We start from the raw sequence: 20,388 nt of genomic DNA, 5'->3' as shown, positions 1-20,388 counted from the left end.
CTTATAATGGGTAATCAAATATTTATTGAAAGAATAAACTAGAGACAAAAATATGACTACACAAAAAACAACAACTTCATTAAAGGGGTAGAATTGGAATTCTTAAAGAGTGCTGAGATATCACTGAGGCTGGAGGACATTACTTAGCTAGCGCCGGTGGACTATGGCCTCAGGAGTGTTTGGTGTGGTTTCCAAATTCTGGGGGGAAATTTCTATTAGTTACCAATATTCAAAAACTGAGAAATTGCAAACAAAAAAGTCCAGATTTTCTTTTCTTGCTTCCTTTGAAATCTGGCAGCATTGGACCCACATTTTCACAGGTTAATAAGGAGAGAGAGGGGCTGCCCTTGCCCCATTTGGATTTCTACCTAGGCCCCTGGAGGTATCTGAATCTGCAACCACAACTGTAAACTCCCTTACTGTAGAAGCAAGAAAACTGAGGTCCAGCCCAGTAAAGTGACTTGCTGTGAAGGACACTTACTCCCAGCCGAAGGCTCTTTCTATACCCTGCTGCCCAGGATACACAGGCATCCTGAAAATTCATATTCGTCATGACAACACACAAACACACATATACAGAGATGAGGAAAAAAGCTGACTATGTGGATTGGGTTAATAAAAAAGATCTTATAGGTTAAAAAAATTGCAAGGCAATAAAATTTCTATTGCCTTTGGTCACAGCGTTGGCCTATTTTAATCTGGACCTCCTTCCACTTCTTTAACAGTAAGTCATGGTTAATATTTATTCCAGTTCTGAATCAGCCTTGGTTTCACTTTCTAAATCATTCAGTAGTGGTCTGGTAAGATGTTGAGAAATAATGAAATAAGAAATTGGAGGGTGGGGTGGAGAGAGAGAGAGAAAGAAACAGCTTGTTTATGGGGAGGCCTCCTGGGAGTTGCCATTGGACAAAGTGGTGATTAATAATATGGTGAACAGAATATGGCCAGAATACACCCAAATGGTAACTAAAGTGTTTCTTCCTCCCTTACTTGCTCTGTAGGGCCCCCTTGAGGTGCTTTTTGAATTTATTTCCTTTCCCCCAGGTGCTCTCCCCCTCCCCCATTGAAGGGGGGAGGGGGAGTGTCACCAGAGAACCGGAAAAACAAAATCAGCAACCTCTGGACCCGGTTCAGTAAATCATTGATCTATAAGTCAGAAAGTCTGAGACACGCACTTCAGGTTGCGTTTTTTGTACCCCAGGCCCGTGCTTGTCACATTTTAATGTGCTTATGAGTCACTTGGGATCTTGTTAAAGTGCAGACTGATTCAGCAGGTCTGGGCTGGGGCCCTGAGATCTGACAGTTCTAACAAGCCCCCAGGTAATGCCAATGGATACTGCAGGTCCGGAGACCACACTATTGAGCAGTGAGGCCCTAGATAGAGCAGTGGTTTTCAAACTCGCTTGCCCATTTTGAATGACCCTGGGGGATCCTTAAGAACTCCTGATGCCCAAGTCTCATTGCCAGATTCTGACTGAATTAGTGTGGGTGAAGCCTGGGCATTAGGATTCTCAAAGCTTCCCAAGAGAGTGTAGTACGAAGCACAGCTGGGGAAGCACTGCCCTAGACTAGAGCCGTAGTTCTCAAACTTTAGTGCACATCAGGGTCACCTGGAGGGTTTGTTAAGACATTCAGCTTGCTGGACCCCACCCTGAAGGGTCTCAGTTGGTCTGGGTGGGGACTGACCGAGAATCTGCTTTTCTAACAAAGTGCTGTCGATGCTGTTGGTCTGGGGATTACACTTTGAGAGCCACTGTCTCTGGGCTGAGAAGGAACACAGAGTTGTGTCACTAAGGGGAGACATTAATCTTCACTTAAGTAAGCACTTCAGGAAGCATAAATTACCAGTGCTTGGAAGTTGCATTGACTGTCCTTCCCTTGCCACCTGGAGAGGACTGTCCACACATTACATCCAGCCTATGGCCCCTGCTTCATGGCACAAGACTTGCCAGCTCTCCAATCTGTCCAATCTATGTGGATGACCCCCTTTGCCATAGTTCAGGCCAGTTGTAACCCTCTAGAATAGAGGGTGGTGGCGTCATCCTCAGAGAGGTGATGCTGATGCGGAGGATGAATGCTGCACCTGTTTAAGCTGCAGATCGCCCACCAAGTCCAGACAGTGGTAGAACATCCACCTTTGCCTCAGGAAAAGCCCATGATCCCATTCCATAGAGATGGTTTAGCTAGCCTGGTTCTTATGTAAAGAGTGGAAGAGCTCAGTTATAACCACAGGGATGCTGAGATGTGGCAGAAGAAGAGAGAATTCTCCTATGGGGACCAGATGGGAGAATGTTCAACGTCCAGGACTGTCCCCGAAAACACTGAGCTCCTTACTCCAAAGAGTTATTTTCCAAATTTAATGTTTTCTCCAGCTTTTTAAATTAAAAAAGGAAGAAAGAAAGAAGCATGCTATAGATTTATAGCTAAGCTTCAAGATAGAGCAGAGGTAAGGCCCAGCAGCTCTTCTTAAATATTCACTTTTATCTTCCCCAAAGAAAATTCCTTTACTTACCTATCTATTTTCTTTCAGGGACATTTTCATCATCAGTAGTCTGAGTTAAATAGCACTTTTAAAAAAATTAAGATATATTTGATATATAACATTATGTACATTTAAGGTGTACAACATGTTGATTTGATACATTTAGGTATTGTGATATGATTGCTATTGTGGCAGTAATTAGCACATCACACAGTTATCATTTCCTTTTAGTGGTTGGAACAATTAAGATCTAGTCTCTTAGCCAGTTTGGTGATCATAATACAGTGTTCTTGTCTACATTCACTATACTATGCATTAGATCTCTAGGATTTATTTACTACTTATTGCAAGTTTGTTTAATCCTTAGAAGAAAATATCCCTAGGGATGTGGGAAGGAAAGTATCATTTATTAAGCATGCACTATGTCTCAGGGATTCCACAAACCTCTTTGAGTTCGTTAGCTCATGTACTATAGTAGAAAGCTCTGCTATCACTGAGATTATGATTGTCTGGAATTCTTGGAAAAAAATTTTTAAGCAAACTAAAGATAAATCATTCTTCCTCACAGAGAAAATGATGTAAACATTAAAGAAGCATGTAGAGCTCTGAATGTATGTGGGCCATTATGCCACAGAAACTCTCTGGACCTTGTACGATGAGCATTAAAATTCCTTCTGAGAGCTAGTTATTTAACCACATCACAAACAAAGTTTTAGCAGTTGCTTCCAATGGTTTTTCCAAGTCTATGGGGTCTCCCAGAGTTAGTGGGTGGTATGGCTAATTTTTGCCTCCTGGCAGAAACTTTAAGTATTGTATTTTTTGTTGCTCTGTATAATAAATTATAATAAATTATACTGTGTCGACCATAAATTGTATAGCAAAATGAAGACATGTATTAGGCAAGGGACCTGTTTTTTTTCTCTAAAATACTATATCAAACATTGGCCTTGAAAATGACTATGTTCTTTCATTTAATAGATATATTTTGGGAGCTACAACACACCAGGCACTGGGTTTACACTGAAGAACAAAATAGACACGATCCCTGTCCTCAAAGAGCTTCAGAGCTGGCACAAGAAAGAGATGTTACAAGTAAAGATACACCCCAAGCTGTGTGTTGAGACTTGTCTCTTTGTTGTATATATACATCCTCAAGTTGTATATAAGAGAAAAATAACGGGAAGATAATTTATATTGGAAGTCCAGGGAAAATGACTTTAGCTTGACTCTAAAGGATGAGGAAAAAGGAGCTAGGCAAGGAGGTGGTGAGGGGAATAATATTTCAGCTAGAAGTAAAAGGTCCTTGAGGTGGGAAAGAACTTGGAGACTTCTGGGAACTGAAAGAAGAGTGATATAGAAAAGAGGATGTATTAGGGTCCTCCAGAGAAAGAGAACAAATAATATATATATATATATATATATATATATATATATAAAAAGAAATTATGGAGGCTGAAAAGTCCCACAATCTGCTGGAAGCCCATGAAGGCTGGTGGTGTGGTTCCAGTCCATTCTGAAGGCCTGAGAACCAGTAGAGTCAATGGTGTAAGTCCCAGGTGAAGGGCAGGAGAAGATTGATGCCTCAGATTAAGCAGCCAGGTAGGGATCAAGAATTTTCCCTTCTTCCGGGACTTCCTTGGTGGTCCAGTGGGTAAGACTCCATGCTCCCAATGCAGGTGGCCCAGGTTCGATCCCTGGTCAAGGAACTAGATCTCACATGCCACAACTAAGAGTCTTCATGCTGTAACTAAAAGATCCCACATGCCACAACTAAAGATCCTGCATGCTGCAATGAAGATCGAAGATCACACATGCTGCAACTAAGACCTGGTGCAACCTAATAAATAAATATTAAAAAATAAAGGATTGTTTAAAAACAAAAGGAATTCTCCCTTCTTCCATCTTTTGTTCTATTCAAGCCCTCAACTGATTAGATGAGGCCCACCCACACTGGGGAGGGCAATCTGCTTTGCTCAGTCTACCCATTCAAATGCTAATCTCTCCCAGAAACACCCTCACAGATACTGCCAAAATAATGCCAAACTAGGTATCTGGGCATCTTGTGGTCCAGTCAACACTTAAAATGAACCATCACAGAGGATGATGGCAAGAAGAGGCAAGAGAGGTGGGCAGGGATGTGTGGTCTGTATTGTGTCAACTCGACTCAGCTGGAAATGTTTCCTAGACTCCTCTTCCCTTTAAGACTTGGCAGAAAGAGGCAAGTGCAAGTGCAGCAATCACCATCACTGAAAGTCACTATGGTCAGACGCAGTGGCTGATGAGATGCAGAGATGCCCAGAGGTTCCATCTGAGCTTGCTCTCCTCTGCTCTGCCTCCTGCTCTGTCCCAGCAGGTGTTTGGTGGTGGCACTGACAGAGGTACAACTTGCCAGAGGGCCTTCCCTTGACTGTCCTACTTTGGTGACTGAATGTGCTTGGCTTCCCAGAGGGACTGGCTAGTGCCTCCTTTGATCCTGCATTTTCCCTCCTGGACTGTCCCCTCCCCGCTCCTCCTATAGCTCTGTAAGGTCTAATCCCTAGGACGAATCTCCTATCCCATGACCCATTGTGTTTCTGTGTTGAATCCTGACTGATACGGTGGACCAGACCACCTGGGCCAAGGTGAAGAACAAAGGAAGCTATCAAAGGCCTGAGACAGGCAGTGGCCTACATCTGCGAGTGGGACTCCTGTGACTGTAGCCAGGGTTCAAGGCCCCTGGGCTTCTAAACGGAGCAGGGCACTGTGCAGAAAATATTGCCATCAGACTATTTCCCAAGTCAGCCCCACGCCTGGTGCCCTGTGCCCTCCTGCTTCACTGGCCGGGGGTCACTATCACTTGACCCCTCAGTCCTGACAAGAAGAGCTGGTGTTTGTATCTAACAAGTAGAAGGATTAATGTGCAAGAAAAGAACTCCAGTCCTTTACGGCAGTGGTGTTTATACGCAGCAGCTTTGGGGCAACCACAGGAGTAGGTTAAATGGGGTGACTTTTCACCAAGAGCAGCTGTAAATCTGCCTTCTTCCAGGATGGATGTACAGGGCTCTGGGGAGGAGAACGTGTAATTGGCTGAAGGAGGCATTAGTGGCTACATTTCAGAATCAGCTGGGGTGCTTTAAAGATAGCCAGTTGCCCCACTGCAGACCATTTAAATCCAATTTCTGGGGGTGAGGCCCAGACATCTTGGTGGTGGTTTTATTTTTAGTCCAAAGTGATTCCCAAGAGTAGCCAGTGTGGAGAATCCATTCAATCACAGTGAAGAGGTTGCAATAAAGGGGACCTGTGGGCCATATCTTTATTTATTTGTTTGTTTGTTTATTTTGGCTGCACTGGGTCTTAGTTGTGGCACACAGGACCTTTAGTTGTGGCCTGCAGGATCTTTTTTTTTTTTTCAGTTGCAGCATGCGGACTCTTAGTTGTGGCATGTGGACTTCTTAGTTGCAACATGTGGACCCTTAGTTGTGGCATGAATGTGGGATCTAGTGCCCTGACCAGGGACTGAACCGGGCTGCCTGCATTGGGAGCGTGGAGTCTTACCCACTGGACCACCAGAGGTCTTACCCACTGGACCACCAAGTCCTGTGGGCCATATCTGATTGACGACACTATTTTCTTTCAGAAATTTGAATTTACTGCTAATACTGAAACAGGGAGATTGCAAATACAAACCTAAATTTCCAGCTTCTTTCCTTTGAAAACCCGGAAGCAATAGCAATACTGGGCCACAGTCCCCTCTAACCCCTAATGTCTTGCCCTGCCTTTTTCACTCACTTTATTATCTCCCTGTCCACTGCAGACATTGGATTTGGGGACCTTGCAGGGATTAAGAGCAGGTGTCAGTGAACTATAGCTCTTGGGCCCAATCTGGCTCGCTGCCTGTATTTGTATGGCCTGTAAGCTAAGAATGGTTTTTACATTTTGAAACTGGCGGGGGAAAAGAAGAATATTTCATGACACATGAAAAATTACATAAAATTCAAATTTCAGTGCCATATTGGTACATGGATCACGGCCATGCTTATTTGCTTATGTGCTGTATGTGGCTACGTTCGTGCCACAACAGCAGACTGTGTGGTCACAAAGCCTCAGATATTTACTACCTGTCACTTGTTACAAGTTTGTTGATTAAAAGAATAAGATTTAGAATCAAAGAAAGCTAAGTTTGAACCCTGTATCTATTATTAGCTATCAGAGGGAATTTGGGCAAATTCCATCAGCTCTCTGTAAAATGCAGAGAAGAAATCTTACCCTGCAGGGGACTGTGATGATGTCTACAAGGTGACTACGTTCAGCCTCCAGCCTAGAGCTGAGAAAGCGCACAATACATTGTACCCGACAGAAGAGGGAGACTGAAAATCACCCTCTTTGAGATTGATAGTGTTTTTCAATGAATAACAGAAAAAGAGCCAGGGGTCCTTAACTATACAAAAAAAAGTTCATTGCTCTTCTCCTAAAGAGGTTACATTCCTATGTCATTAAAATCACTTTGCGGCAATTCAAGTGGAGTTATTGTTCTACATTAGATATCTTTTAAGTGTAAAAACTGCAATATTTATCAAATACAAAATCACCTTTTTACTCGACACTATTATTGGCTTTGTTATCGTATAAAAGCCTTGGAAATAATCACCCATTTAGCATTAATAATAATTTAGTTTGATTAGGAAGTGATCTGTCCATACAGAGTGAAAACTGTCTTTTCTAGGATATCACTTTATATTTTACATTGGAAGTTTATTAATTATCTAGAAGCTGATATTGTCAATTTCCCCCCAAAATGAATTTTCCTCTGTTTGATCAAAGTTGGCCAAATAAAAGACTTGGCTGTACGTATTTATAATCTAATTAAATCATCAGAACTGATCATATACTTAAAATACACATAACTTAACACTTACCATTTTAACCATTTTAAAGTGTACAGTTGTGTGGCATTAAGTACCATTCACAATGTTGTACAGCCACAACCACTATCTAGTTCCAGAACTTTTTCCTCATCCCCAGAAGAAACCTGGTACCCACTAAGCACTCATTTCCCATTCTCCCCCTCACCCCATTGCCTAGCAACCACTAATTGGCTTTTTCTCTCCATGAATTTGTCTATTCTGGATATTTCATTCAAGTGACATCATATAGTATGTGGTCTTGTGTACCTGGCTTCTTTCACTTAGCATGGTGTTTTCAAGGTTCATCTGTGTTGTACTGTAGCATGTATCAGTACTTCATTTTTTTGGTGGCTAAATAATATTTCATTGTATGGATATCCCATGTTTTGTTTATTCATTCATCCACCGATAGACATTTGGGTTGTCTCCATTTTAGGGCTAGTGTGACCGGTGCGGTGATGAACATTCATGTACATGAAAATCTGTCAGGAGTTCTAGTATCAAGACGCTTTCAGACAGTGCTAAGTGTCTGGAAAAAAATGAGCTGGATGAACAGTAAAAGGACTGAGACCTGGATGAAAAGGGTCTTGATAATGCATTTGCTTGCTTGCATAATACCTGTCTTACCTCCTTGAATGCAAGGGCCATGAGGGCCAGGACTGTAGGTATGTTCACTGCTGTACCTTGAGAGATTGAATATACAAACAGACAATGCCCAGACCACATATAAAAATAGAACTCTGACTCACAATCTGCAGCAACCAGCCCAGGAAACCAATCCATTATCGCAAGTAACCAGCCTAGGAAGCCAGCCTGCTCTCTCTAAGTCAGACTTCGAGGACCACCGTCCTCAGCAGCCAGCCCAGAAGCCAAATAATAACCCCTGTACCATCAGCCCCAAATGACCAGGACTTGATTCATAACTGACAGCTTCCCTAATTTTTGTCCCCTCTTCTAACTAGAGGGACTAACCAGAGAAAGCCAAACGTTCATGCTTAACCAATCACACAGGATGCCCTGCTTCTAGTTAGCCTACCTCCAACTTCCCTGTGCCAACAGCCTCCAATCGGACACACCTGGCTCCTTCTCTCATCCCCCCCCTTTCTTTAACTATGAAGCTTTCCCACTCCTCTGCCTGCTTCTGAGTCTCTGCCAAAAGGCAAATGATGAGGGCTGACTCCCTTGCTCTAGCAAGCTCTGAATACATAGCTTCATTTTGTTCTCCTTTGGATGGTCTTTGTCTATTTCCACAACCTCCATCTCCTGGACAGGGCCTGGCACACAGAGGGGGCCTGGTCAGTAACTGCTGATGGTGTGAACACACATTGCTGAGAAAGGGCCTGTGTGGTCCTATCACAGTCCCCTGCCTGGATACTCAAGCCCACAGCACACTCTCTGGTCTTATCCCAGCCCCACTCTCTCTTTAGAACTCCAGACCTGCACACACAGCAGCTGACATGCCATCTCTGCCTGGACACCCACAGACCCCTGGGACTCAATGTGTCCCACATCTACTGGCCACCTCCCCCGCTTCCTTCTACAGCTCTTCACCTGGCTTTATCGCCCAGGGTCCCCCCAGTGCCCAGCCTGGACCGTGGGAGTCAGCCTACCTCCTTCTCATTCTCCCCAACCAATAATCTGTCAGTAAGTTCTGTTGGTTCTACTCCAGAATGCCTGGTGAATCCACCCCTTCTTCTGGCTCCATTCCTGGGACAGGCCCTCGTTGCAGCAACAGCCCAGAACTGGTCTAGCTGCCTTCAGTCTGTTCTCCTCCAAAACAGCCAGGGGACACTCCCCTGAACAACCCATTTCTGACCAGGAGATGCCCCTGCAGAGTGACCTTCCAGCCACCCTCAGATTAGAGTCTAAACCTAAGAGAAGGGAATTCCCTGGCTATCCAGGGGTTAAGACTCTGCGCTCCCAGTGCAGGGGGCTCAGGGTTCCATCCCTGGTTGGGGAACTAAGATCCTGCTCACCACATCACGCGGCCAAAATAAATAAATAAATAAATAAATAAATAATAAACCTACGAGAAGAGTTTTTCTGGAGCCTCCCAGACCTGGTCCCTGCCCACCTTCCCAGATTTAAATCTGGCCCAGCCTATACTCTAACCATGAACACGCCAGGCAACGGCACTCTTTGCTGTCCCTCCCTCCCCTCGCTTAACTTGGCAGGTAGCTCCTCTTCTTCAAGCCTCAGTGAGTCACTGCCTGGGTGGGGAAGCCTCGTCCTGACTGCCATGATCCCCTCCTCTTACCGGATCAGTTATTCTGGGCTCCTTACACTAGGGTGAGATTTGCTGGTCAGTTCCCCATCCCCCACCCCATTGTGTAAATTCCTTGAGGGCAGAAATTTTAGTTTTTAACCTTTGTCATCTCAGAACCAAATACAACGCCTGACACTTGGCAGATATCAAAATGTCAATACTTGTTGAGCAAATAAATGTTTGCGCAAGAAAAGAACCGTATCGGGGTTGGATTACCCAACGGACCTTAGGGCTGGTAGTGAAAGAGGGGAACCACCCCCAAATTATTTGGAAAGATTTTGATATGTGATAGTTGAATAAAAGCAATGAGGTCATCATTCTGAGAAAATAGAGGAAATGAGGATTTTGTTGGACTTCCTTACGTTCCTCTTGCTGTCTAGGTTTTTTATTTCCTATTTTATTTTATATTTATTTATTTTTTTAGAAGAATTTAGAAGAAATTTTTTAAAACATTTTTATTTCTTTAATGTTGTATCTATTTTATTTATTTATTTTTGGCTGTGTTGGGTCTCTGTTGCTGCGCGCGGGCTTTCTCTAGTTGCAGTGAGCGGAGGCCACTCTTCGTTTTGGTGCGCGGGCCTCTCATTGCGGTGGCTTCTCTTGTTGCAGAGCACGGGCTCTAGGCACGTGGGCTTCAGTAGTTGTGGCACGCAGGCTCAGTAGCTGTGGCTCGTGGGCTCTAGAGCGCAGGCTCAGTAGTTGAGGCGCACAGACTTGGTTGCTCCATGGTCTGTGGGATCTTCCCGGACCAGGGCTTGAACCCGTGTCCCCTGCATTGGCAGGCGGATTCTTAACCACGGTACCACCAGGGAAGCCCATATTTCCTGTTTTATTTATTTTTTTATGTCATTTAATTTTCTTCCAGTTTTATTGAGATGTAATTGACATACAACACTGTACAAGTTTAAGGTGTACAGCATAATGATTCGACTAACGTACATCATGACATGATTATCACAGTAAGCTTAGTGAACATCCATCATCTCATACAGATACAAAAGTAAAGAAATAGAAAAAAGTATCTGTTCCTTGTGATGAGAACTCGGGATTTACTCTCTTAACTTTCATACATAACACACAGCAATGTTCATTATATTTATCATGTTGTACATTACACCCCTAGTGCTCCTTTATCTTATAACTGTCTAGGGTTTTTATTATTATTATGTTCTCAATTGTATTTGTAATACTTGACACATGAAACTTGCTTTTGAATAAATTTTAGGAATACTGAGGATATGAACAATTATATAACTCGTTATTAGCTTTTTTAAAAATTTTATTTATTTATTTTTGACTGCGATGGGTCTTCGCTGCTGTGTGCGGGCTTTCTCTCGTTGCGGCGAGCGGGGGCTACTCTTCTTTGCAGTGTGTGGGCTTCTCATTAAGGTGGCTTCTCTTGTGGAGCACAGGCTCTAGGGTCGCGTGCTTCAGTAGTTGTGGTTCGTGGGCTCTAAAGCTCAGGCTCAGTAGTTGTGGCGCATGGGCTTAGTTGCTCTGCGGCATGTGGGATCTTCCCCAACCAGGGCTTGAACCCTTGTCCCCTGCATTGGCAGGCAGATTCTTAACCACTGCACTACCAGGGAAGCCCTCATTATTAACTTTTAAAAAATTAGGATCTGCAGGAAAGATTTCTTTCATAGTTCTTCCCTTCCTTCCAAATACAATCTTAACCTCTATTGAGCAGATGTATGTTTTTAAATTTTGTCTCCCTCTTTGCCTAGCTTCCATGAAGGTCTGCACTGAATTTGTGGCCCATATTTTATAATTATGCAATACTTTTCTGACTACTAACTTCTCAGATTATTATTTAACCTTCATTTTTCTTTTTTATTACTTTACTTTTCAAGCTTAACTGTGCCATGGTTGTTGCTGCTTTTTCAGTTAACAGACTATTTTTTATAGCAGTTTTACAGAAACAGCAGGTTTATAGAAAAATTGAGCAGAAAGCACAGAGAGTTTCCATATATTCTCTCTTCCTTAAGTTTCCCCTGTTATTAAAAACTGGCATTGGGTGCTCGCTTCAGCAGTACATATACTAAAATTGGAACGATACAGAGAAGATTAGCATGGCCCCTGTGCAAGGATGACACACCAATTCGTGAAACGTTCCATATTTTTAAGAGAAATGAGTTTCAAGCATTTTTGTTGGAAGCATTTTTGCTGAAGACATTAAAACTGACTCTGGGCCTTACACAACTAAATTAGCTGGAGAAGATAGAACGATCTTTTCGTATTTTTATTCGTTGTTAAGTACTAACCAGCAAGCAAATTTTAAGACCAGAAATTATTGACCCCATAATTCTACCTTTTTAATAAAATTTAATTCAATAAAAATTTTAATTTTTTCAAAAAAGAAACTGGCATTGGTGTAATACATTTGATACAGCTGATGACCCCATATCGGTACGTTATTATTAACTGAAGTTCATAACTCATTTGAGGGTTCACTCTTTGAGGTGTACAGTTCTATCGGTTTTGACAAATGTATAACATCACGTATTCAACATTTCAGTATCACACAGAAGAGTTTCACTGCCTTAAAAATCCCTGGTGCTTTCCGCTGTCCCCCTTCCCCACCTCCACACTTCGCTGTCTTTGCTGTTAGTTTTGTTTCCATTTTGAATTACATAAGAAAAAAGACAGAGAGGAATCACAATCATTTTATCCTATCATCTTATTATGGAAACTTTCAAACATCCCTAAAGGTGCAATGAATGATCACCAGTATACCTTCCACCTGGATTCAACAATCATTAACATTTTGTCGATTTTATTCTCTATTGTTTATTTATTTTCCTTTATTTTACATATTTTTCTGAACCATTTGCAAGTAAGTTGCAGACACTGTGGACAGTTGATCTCTAAATACTTCAGCATACATCTGTAAGAATAAAGACATTCGCCTATACAATGTTGATGCCATTATCATAGCCAAAGAAATTAACTGTAATTCTATACTGTCGTCTAATATTCAGTACACATTCAAATTTCCCCAGGTGTCTTCAGAATGCCTTTTATGACTGTTTTGTTTTCTCAAACCAGGATGCCATTAAAATTCATATTTGGCCTGTATTGTCTTTTTAGTCCCTTTTTATTCAAAACTGTCCATTCATCTCTTTCCATCTTTTTTTAACTGACATTCACTTTAAAAAATTTTTGTACAATATACATAGCATAAATTTTTCCATCTTAACCTTTTTTTTTTTTTTTTGGCCATGCCTTGCAGCATGCAGGATCTTAGTTCCCTGACCAGGGGTTGAACACATGCCCCCTGCTGTAGAAGCGTGGAGTCTTAACCACTGGACCACCAGGGAAGTCCCTTAACCATTTTTAACTGTACTGTTCTTGATCCTATATGAAGAAAACCCTAAAGACTTCACCAAAAAACTATTAGAATTAATAGGCAAATTCAGTAAAGCTGCAGGATAGAACATAAAAGACCAGTAGGGCTTCTTTAAACTAACAATGAACTTTCTGAACTGAATGACATTGACGTTTTTTATATTTATTTATTTATTTGTTTGTTTATTTATTTATTTAGGCTGTGCCGGGTCTTAGTTGAGGCATGCAGGATCTTCGTTGCAGCATGTGGACTTCTTAGTTGCAGCATGTGGGATCTTTAGTTGCAGATGCAAACTCTTAGTTGCGGCACACATGTGGGATCCAGTTCCCCGATCAGGGATTGAACCCAGGCCCCCTGCATTGGGAGCTCCGAGTCTTACCCCCTGGACCACCAGGGAAGTCCCAGTGACGTTGACTTTTAAAAGCCTCAGGCCAGTTGTCTTCAAATATGTCTCACCTTCTGAATTTTCTTGCTTCTTCCTGATGGTGACTTCCTACTCTGTCTTTCTGACAAACTGGAAGTTAGTTCTAGAGGCTTGATTGGATTCAGGCTAATTGTTTTGGGGCAAGAACCCTTCAGAGGTGGTATGCCCATCAGAGTGCATCACCTCAGGAGGACACACAGCATTGCATGCTGCAGTATAGGAAGGGCTTAATCCAGCCTTGAGTTGAATGAAATCTCTGCTCCTCTGGTCCACTTAAGTGCCTTCAAGTTGATGTCCCTACACTCTCTATAGCTGTCTCCAGCAAACTTCATGCTGAATTTTCTCCCAGCCACTTGTGTCCTGCCTTTAAAAAACAACTTTAATCTTTAGCAGCCAAGGATGGGAAGGAAATATTCAAGTAAATTAGCTGCAAATGTTCTCCCCCACCCCACTCTCCCCTTCCATATTCAGAAGACTGCTTTAATCTCAAGATGCATTTTTATCCTTTACTTTTTTTTTTAATCAATAAATGGATATGAATTTCTTTGCTTTGATTTTATCATTTTGGTGCATTTCCCTTCCAAAGGTGTTGGAGTAAGCAATTTCAGAAAAGTTCAAAGAGTCATTTTAAGATCTGGCTCCAGTTTCAATCATTATCTCTGGTTCATTAATCAGAAATATAGATGTCGGGGTTTCCCCGGTGGCGCAGAGGTTGAGAGTCCACCTGCCGATGCAGGGGACAAGGGTTCGTGCCCCGGTCCAGGAAGATCCCACATGCCGTGGAGCGGCTGGGCCCGTGAGCCATGGCAAAAAAAAAAAAAAAAAAAAAAAAAAAAGAAATATAGATGTCTAAATTGACTTAAAATTGTAGAAGGAAAGACAAATGGAAAACACTCAGATACTTCTGAAGAAGTTTGCAAAGGTTGGAGTAGGGGACTGGTAATAATGATTATAAAAATAGCTACTATTTACCGAACACCTGTCACATGCCTTGCTGCCTGGTGTTCTTTCCAACACGTTTTCTGATTCTCTGACATGAACTGGGTGTCCAACAATTCAGTTCCCTTTGAACACTACCTGCATCAGATCCCACAACTTAAAGGGCTTAGTCCCACAAGACTGCCCACACTTCAGATGGCAGCCACAAGGCCTGGGCCACCCATACTTCTCACCAACGGCTACAAATTTGGGGGTTTTCACAACTCCCTCCTCAAGTTCAATAATTTGCTAGGATGGCTCACAGAACTTGAAACTGTGTAACTAAGATTGGACTTGAACCCACACGCCGGGACTCAAACCCAGCCAAAACCCAGACTGGGACTTGAACCCATGGTCTTTTAACTGAGATCACACGCTTGGTCTCAGGACTTAATGAAGCTCAGACTCTTGATGCCTCATCACAGAAAGAATTCAGTGAGAGACAAAGTGATAGGTAAGAAGTGGATTTATTCAAAGAGAAACACACTCCACAGACAGAACGTGGGTCATCTCTGGAGGTAAGAAAGGCACCAGGAGTTGTCAGCTTTCAGAGCAGTGGGTAATTTCATAGGCTAATGAGGGGGAAGATTATTCCAACTATTTTGTGGGAGGGGTGGAGATTTCCAGGAATTGGGCCACTGCCCACTTTTTGATCTTTGATGGTCAGCCTCAGAACTGTCATGGCACTGGTGGGTGTGTCACTTAGCTTATGCTAACGTATTACAAGGCTCAAGGTCCACTGGGAGTCAAATCTTCTGCCATCTTGAATCTAGTTAGTTCTTACCAGTTCTTGTCATGTCCTATACATATGTCATTCTTTTGAAGGTTGTACCCTGCCCCCTTCCCTCCTGTTTCAAACTCAGGAATACACTTCATTATATTTACCAATTTATTGTAAAAGATAAAACTCAGGAACAGACACATGGAAGAGAAGCATAGGCAAGGTTTGCGGGGAGGGCAGCACAGAGCTTCCATGCCCTCTCTGGGAGAATCACCCTCCCAGCACCTTGGTGTGTTCACCAACCCAGAAACTCATGGAATCTCAATCTTATTGTAAAAGTCTTTATACAGCTCATCTCCAGCTCCTCCTCCCCTCCCTGGAGGTCCGTAGGTGGGGCTGAAAGTTCTCACCCTCTAATCACAGATAGTCAGTCCTCATCCTTGGGTTCAGAACACTTAGATTTAACCAACTGAGGATCAAAAATATTTTTTAAAAAAATCTAGAAGTTTCCAAGAAGCAAAACTTGAACTTGCTGTGTTCTGGCAACTATTTACATATCATTTACATTGTATTTACAACTATTTATATAGCATTTGCATTGTATTAGGTATTATAAGTAATCTAGAGATGATTTAAAGCAGATGGGAGGATGTGCATAGGTTATATGCAAATACTACACCATTTTGTATAAGGGGCTTGAGCATTGGTGGATTTTGGTATCTGAAGGGGTCCTCGGACCAATCCCCCATGGATACCACGGGATGAATATGTTTGGTCTTTTGGGTAACGAGCCCCACCCTGAGGCTATCTAAAGACCCCATCCTAAATCATCTCATTAGCATACACTCAGATGTGAGGAAATGGGCTTGTTAACGAATAGCAAAAGACTCCTATCACTCAGGAGATTCGAAGGATTTTAGTAATCCAGGACGAAGATCCAATATATTTCTTATTATTATGTCACACTAGTACATATTTTCTGATTGTCTACTCTATGCCAGAGACTGGGTCAAGGGCTGGAGGTGCAGTGGACACTGGAGGGTGGGGTGGGGGGGGGGGACAAGAAATGCATGGTTCCTGACTTCACTGAGCTTGAAATTTAGTTGGGGAGACAGATAACTAAACAGGCAATTACAATTCAAGTTTATAAGTGGTATTGAGACAGGAGGAAAGGGGGCGAGGCACAACCATTAAAAGAAAGATACAGCCATTGAAGATACAACAAAAATTGGTTAGAACCTACTAGGCCCAAGATGGTAGAAGATTCAACTTCCAGTAGACCTTGAGGTTCATTATATGCTCATTGTACTACCTTAGCATGTAATACACAGGCGCCATGACAGTTCCGAGGCTGACGTAAAAGGTCAAAAAGTGGGCTGTGGCCCAATTTCTGAAAATGCCCACCCTTTCCCCAAAATAGTTGGAATAATCCTCCCACTATGAAATTGCCCAGCCCATAAAAACTAATCATCCCAGCACCCCAGGGCTGCTCTTGCCTTCTGAGATCGACTGCATTCTGCCTATGAATGTGTATTTCTCTAAATAAACCTGCTGTCACTCTTGAATCCTTTCCTGTGCGAAGCCAAGGACCCTCACTTGGGGGCCCGCCTCAGGGACTTACCCCAGACCTGGGGCATGACCATCCTGTTGCACCCCATTTTCCTGCAACAGTATGAAGGAGATATAAAAAGAGTGTTGGAGTGCAGAGGAACGTACTGAATGTGGAGAGTGGGTTAAGGGTAAGGACAGAACACTTTATACTGGGCTGACTCTGAAAACAGAATTTCACATGCAGAAGAATGAGGTTGAATCCTTATTTAATATCATAAAAAGATTAACACAAGATGCATTAAAGATCTAAATATAAGAACTAAAATTATAAAACTCTTAGAAGAAAACATAGGACAAAAGCTTCATGACATCAGATTGATTGCTTGGATATGACACCAAGAAAGCACAGGCAAAAAGAGAAAACAGACAAACTGAACTTAATGGAAATTAAAATTTTTTGTGTATCAAAAGGCACTATCAACAGAGTGAAAAGATAATTCACAGAATGGGAGAAAATATTTGCAAATATAAATTTGATAAGGGATTCATATCCAGAATATGTAGAGAACTCCTATAACTCAATCATAACAAAACAACCCAATTCAAAAATGGACAAAGGACTTGAACAGACATTTCTCTAAAGAAGACATACACATGGCCAATAAGCACATGAAAAGATACTCAACATCACTAATCACTAGGGAAATGCAAATCAAACCTCAATGAGATACCACCTCATTACAATTGCTATTACTGGAAAACAAACAAAAACCGAAAAAAACAAGGGTTGGTAGGGATGTAGAGAAATTGTTACGTTTGTGCATTGATGGTGGGAATGTAAAATGGTGCAGTGATTATGGAAAACAGTATGGTGGTTCCTTAAAAAAATTAAACATAGAATTACCAAAAGAGCCAGAAATTCCACTTTTGAAATTCTGAATTTCAATTATTTCAAAGAACGGAAAGCAAGGTCTCTAAGAGACATTTGTACACCCATGTTTAGCTATCAAAATAGCTAAAATGTGGACACAGCCCAAGTGGCTGTCCATGGATGAGTGGATAAACGCAATGTGGTATATGCACACAATGGAATATTATTCAGCCTTAAAAAGGAAGGAGATTCTGACACATACTGCAACATGGTTGAACCTTGAATTCAGTACGCTAAATGAAATGTCAGACACACACACAGAAATACAAATACTATATAATTCCACTAATATGAGGTACCTAGAGTAGTCAAAATTGTAGAGACAAAGTGTAGATTGGTGGTTGCCAGGGGTCGGGCAGAGGGAAATGGGGAGTTATTGATTAATGGGCATGGAATTTCAGTTTTGCAAGATGAAAACATCCAAGGATGGATGGTGGTGATGGTTGCATAACAATATAAATGTACTTAATACCACTGAACTGTACACTGAAAAAGAGTTAAAATGGTAAATTTTATGTTATATATATATTTACCCACAATTTTAAAAAAAAGACAATAACAAGTGTTGGCGAGGATGTGGAGAAACCCTCAAACACTGCTGTGGGATTGTAAAATGGTGCAGCTAGTTTGGGAACAGTCTGGCAATTGTACAAAAGTTTAAATATACAGTCAACATGTGATCCAGAAAATCCACTCCTAGATATATGCTCCGAAGAAGTGGAAACATATGTCTACATAAAAACTTGTACACAACGTTATTCATAATAGCCAAGATGTGGAAACAACCCCAATGTCCATCAACTGATGAATGGATGAAAAAACGTTATACATACAATGGAATATCATTCTTCCATAAAAAAGAATGAAGTATTGATTTATGCTACAGCATGGAAGAACCTTGAAAAGATTCATCTAACCCTTCTAACCCTTCATCTAACCCTTCCAAGGGTTAGAAGCCAGACAAAAAAAGCCACAGAATGTTTGACTCCATGTTTGTGACATGTCCAGAGTAGGCAAATCCATAGGGTAGTTGACAGGGACTGGGGGAGGGGGCAGTGGGGAATGACTGCTAATGGGAGTGATGTTTGTTTGGGGGCAATGAAAACATTCTGGAATTAGATAGTGGAGATGGACGTACATCTTTTCGAATATACTAAAAACCACAGAATTGTACATTTTAAAAGTGTGAACTTATGTGAATTATATCTCAATTTTTAAAATTAAAAAAAAAAGACTCACTTGGAGATCTTGTTAAAATGCAGATTCTGAGTCAGTAGGGCTGGGGCTGCTCCCGTGATTCTGCATTTCTAACCTGTTCCCAGGTGATGCAGATGCTGCTGGTCCTTGGACCATACTAAGTAGCAAGTTGAGGCTCTAGCCTGCTTTTGACTTAGCAGTTCAGCTTACACAAACACAACAGCTCTATCTCTGGAGCTCCTGAAAGGGCAGCTGCCCAGGAACAGGACCCTGAAGTCAAGTGTACTTCAGCCCCCTCAGTCACCTAGTATAATAGGCACAGTCACAGTAACTGGACAGTGTCAAGAGATCAATGTCTCCTGCTATGAGAATAATCTCTGTGGCTTGGCCTGGGCATTCACAAGCAGCAAGAGACCATTACATAGCAGTCACCTTGTATTATGGTCTCAGTACACACATAAAAGTTACAAATAAAATAAAATAAATGAGGAAGTTCACAGGCTGATTTAAGTTATTGCTTCTCATGACTGAAAAAAAGTCAGCATTTTGATGCTTTCTGTAAATCTTCTGGCTGTAGTTATTAATCCCATCCCAGAAATCTTGGTTCTTTGAATTTTAAGTCCATGGCCCATGTTGCTGAGGGTTTGTTTTAATTTATTTTTTGCAGTCTGGAATAATGTTATATTGGAAAAATAAACACAATAGAAATAGTTGAATCTGAGGTGAAAACCCACTGAAAGAGCCACAGACCAAAACTAAAGGTCAACTAACACTCAAAGAAATTTCTTCCTTTTCCAGAAATGATACTGTGTGGAAAGTAAAAAGAAAACAACTGATCTTTATTAAACATCCAATAGGTACCTGGCATTCTTCATGTATTGCCTTGTTTATATTTGTTAAGAATGCTTTTGGGTATGAGTAAGAGAATACTTGACTGGGATGTATTCATCAGTTATTGCTGGATAACAAACAATCCCGGAATCTCAGTGGCCTTATGATAGTAAACATTTTTTTTTCTTGCTCATACATCTGTGGATTGGCTGGAGTTGACTGTTCTAGGTTGGGCTTAGCACCAGTTCATGAGTTTGGTTAAATCCTGCTTCCCACATCTCTTCTGAGACAAGCAGGTTTCTTGAGGCACATTCTTCCAAGGAGATGTCAGAGGCTTAAGAGGGCAAGCCCAGCTACACAAGCATGCATTTCATTGGTCAATATCTCAATAGCCTATTCAAGTCACCTGACCAAGCCCAAAGTTAGGACATGGGGAAGGATGCCCTTCATGAGGCCAAAAGTGTAGATGGTTAATTTCACCACAGAACAGGAAATAATTGGGACCAACCTGCCAATATACCTCTATAGGTTAGCTAAATGGGGATTTTTTTTTTCTGCCATAGGAAGTCTAGAAGCAGGCAGCCCATGGCTGGTGAGGCTGTTCAATGACAGTGCCATCCCAGGCCTTTTCTCATTCCTCTTCACCATCTTCAGCATGTTGGAGCCTGCCTGTGTGCATAAGTTTCCCTGACTGGGACGTGGCTACTCACTTCCAGCCCTACATCTGCATGGTCTGCAGGAACAAGCAGGAAGCAGGAAGGGACAGAGCCTGATTTCA

At 41.9% G+C, this 20,388-nt stretch overlaps 1 long non-coding RNA gene and 2 other non-coding genes across 3 annotated transcripts in view; 2 read left to right on the top strand and 1 right to left on the bottom strand.

Moving 5' to 3' along the window:
• The window catches only part of LOC109547743 (uncharacterized), a 72,555-nt gene that overhangs the window by 17,762 nt on the left and 34,405 nt on the right, over positions 1-20,388 (bottom strand). The window lies entirely within an intron of this gene.
• TRNAW-CCA (transfer RNA tryptophan (anticodon CCA)) lies at positions 4,116-4,188 on the top strand. The gene has a single exon. It is a non-coding gene; the product is annotated as a tRNA-Trp (tRNA).
• Positions 11,646-11,752, top strand: LOC117308389 (U6 spliceosomal RNA). Its single transcript, XR_004522371.1, has one exon. It is a non-coding gene; the product is annotated as a U6 spliceosomal RNA (small nuclear RNA).

Source organism: Tursiops truncatus, chromosome 15 (genome assembly GCF_011762595.2).
Source record: "Tursiops truncatus isolate mTurTru1 chromosome 15, mTurTru1.mat.Y, whole genome shotgun sequence".
In the NCBI taxonomy this organism is placed as follows: Eukaryota; Metazoa; Chordata; class Mammalia; order Artiodactyla; family Delphinidae; genus Tursiops; species Tursiops truncatus.
This window is presented reverse-complemented; position numbering and strand designations above follow the sequence as displayed.